We start from the raw sequence: 7,736 nt of genomic DNA, 5'->3' as shown, positions 1-7,736 counted from the left end.
GCACCATAACGTCCCACACGATACATTTCTCAGCCCTGCCTCATATTAAATTGAATCCTTTATATTCAGTCTATGATTGAATCCCATGTTGCACTACTGGAAAATTCAAAAACCTTAGTTGCACTGTAAAATGAAATTGCACAAAGACGTATGCCAGCTGCCTGAATGCCATAATTCACTTTAGTGTGTTCTTGATGGATCATAACAGATTAAAGGCTCACCCTCCAAATCACACTGACATTTTAACACAAACAAACATAACGAGATGAAATCTTGATTGTTTTACCGGAGCTGGACGTTTTTCTTTTCTTTTTCTATATCTACAGATGCTTTACTGCTTAAAATAAACTGAAATAAAAAAGTTAAGGATCAATATGGCTTCAACCACAGCAGCCCAAGGGGATGTTAGCTCCCTCTCTCTCTCTCTCCCTCTCTCCCTCTCTCTCTCTCTCTCTCTCTCTCTCTCCCTCTATATATACTCACATACATAAAAGGGAAAACATGAAAACTTGCCAAGAAAACATTACAGTGAGTGGTGTGTGTTCACTATGTTGCACATACACGTGGGGATTCACATTGTTGTGTGTACGTGTGTGTGTGGGTTACGTGTTGGACAGAGTTGTGAACACCACTCAGTGTGACTCAGTGTCAGTCATGTCAGGTCAGGATGGAATGTGGAATGTATCAGTAGCCGCCTGTCTAATTGTCCTGAAATGAAATTGTCCCTCTCCCTACTTTTACCCTATTAGAACTTCACACACACACACACACACACACACACACACACACACACACACACACACACACACACACACACACACACACACACACACACACACACACACACACACACACACACACATTTTGCTCTCTGTCTTCACATACGTGAAGTTTCTCCTTCACCAGTTCATTGGTGAAACTGATGGATTGAGGCAAAGAGAATTATTAAAGAAGCCTGTTCTCAGTGCCGCGGCCCTGCACAGTTGTCTAACACAAACCAGTGTCTGGTTTATCTTTGAATCAATCCAACACATACACTGTCCCACTGCCACGAGAGCCCCAATTAGGTATTAATCGCAGGAATAAAATAGTCTCACAAAAAATATTTACTCCTCTTAGAATGATGTTTGATAACAGTGGCCTGTTTCTTACTGACAATATTTAGCCATTTTTCTGATTTTTTTCAAATATTTACACGTGGGCATATCCAAAAGGCGTGGGGCTGTGAAGCTGGTTATATAAGTACTAAAACACATTGTTGGTTTTTGTCTTTTCACAGGATTTGTTGACAATAACCAAAATATGGGATGGGCACAGGACCCTCTCCGAGCGGAGTTTGTATTATCAGCCGGCGTCCACTTGAGGCTGCTCTGGTTGTTTTTCACAGGGTCCAAACTCATGCACATCTGATTCATGTCTTTGTGCTGCGGCTCCTCCCCCCAGCTGTGTCCGCCAAGTGCAGGCTGGGATCGGTCATCAGACACCTGTGACTTAGAATAGAGACAATATCATCATGATTATCATTAAAAACACACACACACACACACACACACACACACACACACACACACACACACACACACACACACACACAGAGAATAAGAGATACAAATGACTACAAGGACAGAGTGCCCATTGTAAAAAGATTCGATGAATTTACAAAAAAATTATAAAGCATCTGTAGCTGAGGTGAAATGAGGCGTCACAGAGCCGAGCTTTCATCTTCAGGAAACATACACAAATGTCTTTGTTCTTTCAAAGGGGCGAGGGGCGAAAGCCACAACAAACAGGGCAGGGTGTGTGTGTGTGTGTGTGTGTGTGTGTGTGTGTGTGTGTGTGTGTGTGTGTGTGTGTGTGTGTGTGTGTGTGTGTGCCTGTGTGTGTGTGTGGTCCAGGTATTACTCATGTTGTGGGGACCTAACTAACAGAGTCACATACTGGGGACTTGTAGCCTAATGGTAAATGGCTTTTCTAGCCTTGATGAGCACTTCAAAGCAGTTTTTGCCGTTCACCCACACACTTTCATACAGCACTTTCTCTGGGGCAATTTTGGGGTTCAGTATCTTGCCCAAACAAACCTTGGCATGCTAAATGGGGAAGACTGGGATCAAACCGCCGACCTTCTGGTTAGAGGATGACCGCTCTACCTCAGCCACAGCCTAAACTTTTCTGAATTATGGGGACAAAAATCAAGTCCCAATACTGTGAGTCATTACATTTTAAGGTGAAGACCTGTTTTTAAGGTTAGGTTTAGTTTAAGGTAAGGGTTAAGGTAAGGGAAGTAGTAACTATGGTTAAGGTTAGAATAAATCTCCAGGAACTTAATGTCTATATATATTTTAGGGCAAATTTTGGTTCAATACCATCAATGTGAGGACATTTCGACTTTCTTAGGACATTTTGGCTGGTCCTCACAAATTCTAAGGGTTGTTTGTGGGTCAAGCCTTGGTTTTAGGGTTAGAATAAGGTTTAGGTTAGGGTTAGGCATTTAGTTGTGATGGTTAAGGTTAGGGTAAGAGGCTAGGGAATGAATTATGTCAATGAGTGTCCTCCCAACTATAGAGAGACAAAAGTGTGTGTGTGTGTGTGTGTGTGTGTGTGTGTGTGTGTGTGTGTGTGTGTGTGTGTGTGTGTGTGTGTGTGTGTGTGTGTGTGTGTGAAAAGAGAGATAGAAGGGGAGTGAGTGAGTGAGAGAGAGAGAGAGAGATCAAAGCAGGGGGCATGTTTTTGAATCTCTGTGTGGGAGGTGTAGCCTCACCTACCCAGAATGCCTTGCCTCGCTCCTTACAGCCCACCAGGAGCTTTTAGGAGCATCACTCCTCTTTGCGGCGAGCCTATTACGACGCCACCTCTTCATCAGTCATCCCCAGCTATTCTCAGACAGTCTTGAATCAGTGACTTGGTGTGAACTAGCAGTCAATCTCTGATCCGTCACACACACACAACCTGCAGCTCCCACGCACAGTTCAACGTGTGCACTTCAACCACTCCGGCACTGCAGCGTACTGAGCAAGAAGAAAAAAAATAGAAAGCAGGGTCTCGCGTGGATCTCGCTGTCGAAGACGACTACTAAGTTGGATCAGTGCCCATCCCCCACCTGCCCAATCTCATGAAGGGATCGAAGCCTCTCTTTTTAACTCAGCATGAGAAGCTGCAAACAGATGTCTGTCTGTCCACACACAGCGAATGTCATGCCCTCTCACACGCAGATGAAAAGCCGTGAAAGTCTCTGTGCTGCCCTGTCAGTGTCTTAAGGCAGTGTTTATCTTTGGCAGGCCGAAGAAAACAAAGCCATCGATTTCTAATCCTAATCCCCCTCTACCGCTTCTCTCCTATTGATCATCTATCCATCCTTAATGAAATGGAGGGAGAGAGGAATGGAGGGCTGATGAAGGACAAAACTTTCCCTTTTTCCCCCTCTTGCCATCTCTCATTTCAATCGGCCTCGCTCTCGCTCACGGGGCTTTCGCTCACTTCACTTTCTGCTGGAATGGAAAATAAATGCAGCCCCGGTGCTTTTGTAGAAGTTCATCAAACCTGGAGGCTGACGGAGTCGTGGAGGTTCGACTAAATATTGAAATTGAATGACAAGGATGAATGCACTAAACACACAGGAGCACATCTCTGCTTACACAGTGAGAGGAGATTGAGTTTCACTCCAAACAGCAGTAATGGTGTTTTTCTCTGTGTGGCACTGGTACTTTCACATGTTTGTGTCTGATATACCTTGGTCTAATTCAGTGGAGTTGGTTGGATGTTCATCGGGTCAGTTTTAGAAGTTTGCCCCATCCACTAATATGGTGGAGGCGGGGTTTATGACCTTTGCTGCAGCCAACCACCAGGGGGGCGATTAAGACATTTTGGCTTCACTCTTGGGAGCTGTCATGTTGTCTATCATTATAAGTCAATGGATTTAACAGATACGGGATGTCTATGGACATGTGTCTTATATTTGGCTCATATGACATCATCAGAAACCAGCCAATGAGCAGAGGTTGAAAGATCCTTTAACACAATCATGTCGTAGTAAGTTACAGAACTTAGTTTATAAACACCAGAAGTTACAAAGTTAACTCTAGAATTTTCTTTGAAATGTTCTTTTCAACGAAAGGTTTGAGAGAAGACTATGCTTTGTGTTAAAATGCAGACATTGCAATAACCAGAAAAAGGTACTAAGCCTGTTTGAAGCTGCTCCACTTTGGAGAAGGTGAAACTGCCACCTATAATATGAAAGATGTCCCCTGCAGTGACAAACCCACAAACCAGCTCTGTGAAGTGTCTCAGCGTTTTTAAGTTCACTGTTTGCAAACTGTTTAATTTCGTTTCAGTCTCACACGTCTCAATAACTTTGTTTGTGGCGCTGCAATGGTTTTAGCATAGAAGTTCGGATGAATCAAAGTCTTCTCCACCTTCTCCCTACTAAACAAAGATTGCGACTGGCTGGTGAATAATGTGGAGCAAAAGAGTCAGAGTTTGTGAAAACAGAGTCAAAGTTAGAAGTGAATATTGGACTTACAACTGACAAGTAGAGTTTCTATTGTGATAGAAATCCTCATATCTTATATTTCCTTATTAAACCTGTTTACGTAGCTATGGACGACTGGTTCCTTGTTCTAATCTTCTTAGCGAGCGTGTGTCTGATTTGTGTCTAATGAAGACAAGTTACTAACTACAATAATCTGTAAAGCAAGTTAACAAAGGTTCATCTCTGTTGTGACATGAAATACAAAAACAGATTCCTATTCTCGATGGCCACGGCGTGATTGGAAATAAATAATAATGATGGGAACATGTCAACTGACCGTGACCTCTGTATTGAATAATAGTGTATAGACCAACTCGAGCCTGAATCTGGACACAACGTTAACGTCAGTGACGAGAGGCTTTTGAACACCTGCTGTTGATGTTGGCCATCTTGAGATGGTATTCCTGTTGTTTGTGCACAGACTTGTAGGATTAATGTTAATCACAGTGGTATTCCCTTGGGGCTCACGGGTAAACAATCAATTTGATGTGGGAGGTCTGTGGGCCACACCCACTCACATTCCTCGAGTCACCTCTGAGACCAGCTAGCGAAACTCCTGGACTTAATTGCACACGCATAAAGATGAGAAACGGAAGGACTGGTCAGATCATACGAGTGTGGCTCTGAAAAAGCTTTCAGTGAAATTGAACCAAGTCTCGTTTTACCAAAACATTGCTTTGCTTGCAGACCTTTGAGAAAATTGGATGTTTTTTTGAATATATAATGCATGTCACTGCAAAAATGGCCCCCTGGGGATGTTTCTCCCTAAGTGTGCGATAATGGCTGCAGCGAAAGTCATTAATAGCAGGCTAATGTGTGTCAGATGCTACCTGTCCAGCAGCAGCAGCAGCAGCAGGGGAGAGAGAGCCAGGACACGAGTGACTGGCCAGCATAATGAGAGGGACATGGCCTGCCAACTTGTGCAGCTGCTTCTCCAGTGGGACGAAGTGGGTGTGTGTGTGTGTGTGTGTGTGTGTGTGTGTGTGTGTGTGTGTGTGTGTGTGTGTGTGTGTGTGTGTGTGTGTGTGTGTGTGTGTGTGTGTGTGTGTGTGTGTGTGTGTGTGTGTGTGCAGATATGCCTCTTCTAATTTTCCAATGCTCTCCTCCTACTTCCCTCTATGTATTTCTCATCTGCAGCATCACACACATACAGCCTCACATACACACAACCACACACACGCAGACAATCTCATCGGGGTTACCGTGGGAATGCCTGTGGCATAATGTCAGTCGCTGAGGTGATGCCTTTAATCCTGAAACAAATCTGGACTTTGTGTTGTGTGTTTGCGGCTGTGTGTGAGTGAGCGTGCCCGTGTATAAAGCTCAATCTCACAGCCATTAGATTCCGGCTGGCCGCGCAGCAAAGACTCCCCACTGCCACTCCCACATGGAAGAGCGGGCAGGATTAGCCGGCTCTATACTCTCACTTATCTGGGGACAAAAACCCACAATCTCCTCCCACTGAGACACAGAGACAGAAAGATTTGATTTGATCTGCCCTCCTCAATAGAACAAGAGTGTCTTTTAGGGTTAAATTACTACTGCTCACTCTACCATCGGTCAATGTGGATTCCGCCTTAAACTGTGTCGTTTTTATCCCTATGATCGATCTCCTTTGTCACGATTTGGAACACCTACAGGCCTCGTTCTGTGGGGATGAATGCAAATGGCTTGTCCATTTGTGACGCCGAGTCGAGGATTATATCACAAGTGTCTGGATGTGAAAATGTGCTGCTGCTAAATGGAGGGTATCAGAGCTCTTTGCTCTTTACATTACAGAATCTAACATTCATTAAAGCCTGCAGCACGGCAGAGCTTTGGTAAACAAACCCGATGCGCCACAGGGAGAAAATCTGTATCTGTGTCTGAATCTTTTCAGTCTACATGTTTTTGTGATTTGAGCTAAATGCTAATGTCATCATCCAATGTCACCATGACAATGGATATAACCTCAATGACTCTTGAAAACAAAGATAGAAATCCATTCTAGTTTTGCATACTAACATTTGCTAATAAGCGGAGGCTGATGAGAACATTTGTACCGAGATAGCAAAATTATTCTTCCGAGTACTTCTGTTTGTGCATATATTTGTTTTTCCTCTGGAATTAGCCCATGTGTGGAAGTATATGTGTCAGGTTTGAACCCAGCAACATTTTTTGGGGCCAAGAATGTTAATTTGTGTTTCCTGTTTTGCAGGTCAAAAAACAAAATATTGGACAAGTTCTGTTTTTGACCAAATAGTTAACAAGACGTTTACTAAAAAGCAAAAAATGTTGGACTCATGGTGATGCTACATGCAAAGCCAGGGAACAGTCAGTTGGAGTTATCCTCTGGGGACCGATGCCAGACAACGTCCTACTGAGTTGTGCAGAGCCTATGTCTTGATAGGTCTGGACATTTCCCAGAGTTTGCCTTTCACATACGAACAACTCAGTAGGAAGTTGTCTGGCACAGGCGCATTCGCAATAACAGGAAAATGAGGAATGGCGTCTGGGCAAGCAGGACATAATGTATAAATTCTGCTGCGCAAATCACATTTTCTTATTGTTTCGTTTTTTTCTGTTTGTGTCCCTTGCGTGTTATTAGGGTTAGACCACATATGAAGCCGAAACAGTCAATATTTTGTTTCTCAGTTTCGGAATTCCCTACGTGTTTTAGCCCTTAAAGTATTTCCTACAGAAACAGATGTATTTTTTTTTCTTTTCCAGTAGACTTTAGTGTGTGTGAGGCATCATCACAAAAGGCAACCTGCTGATGGTGTCAGTGTCTCATTATTTGACAGAAGCTTTCAAGTTTCATTGCCCCCAAGCCCAGTCGACTCTTTCCCTCTGTCTCTCTTCCACTTACTCAGATGCATCTGCCTCATTAACCACCATCAGCATTTTGTTTGCTCTGTGTAATTTGGATGTATTGGGAGGGAGGAAGGGGGTGGTGTGTGTGTGTATATGTGTGTGTGTATGTGTATGAGCGCTGTGCATTCACTTGTGCGTTGTGTGTGTGTGTGTGTTTGCAGGCAACTCTCATTAGGCTGGAAAAACATTGACATTTTTGCCAGAATCGAGATCGCATCTTCTCTTCCTTTATATATCAAAGGCTTCCTCCAATCAACTCCCCAGTGTTTGTGTAAATGTGTGTATATGGTGGTGCTGTGTGAGACAGATGTTTGCTGATTTGACAAGTTTGTGCTGCAAACTCAGCCCAATTTAGTCG

This window comes from Hippoglossus hippoglossus, chromosome 17, assembly GCF_009819705.1.
Source record: "Hippoglossus hippoglossus isolate fHipHip1 chromosome 17, fHipHip1.pri, whole genome shotgun sequence".
NCBI lineage: Eukaryota > Metazoa > Chordata > Actinopteri > Pleuronectiformes > Pleuronectidae > Hippoglossus > Hippoglossus hippoglossus.
This window is presented reverse-complemented; position numbering follows the sequence as displayed.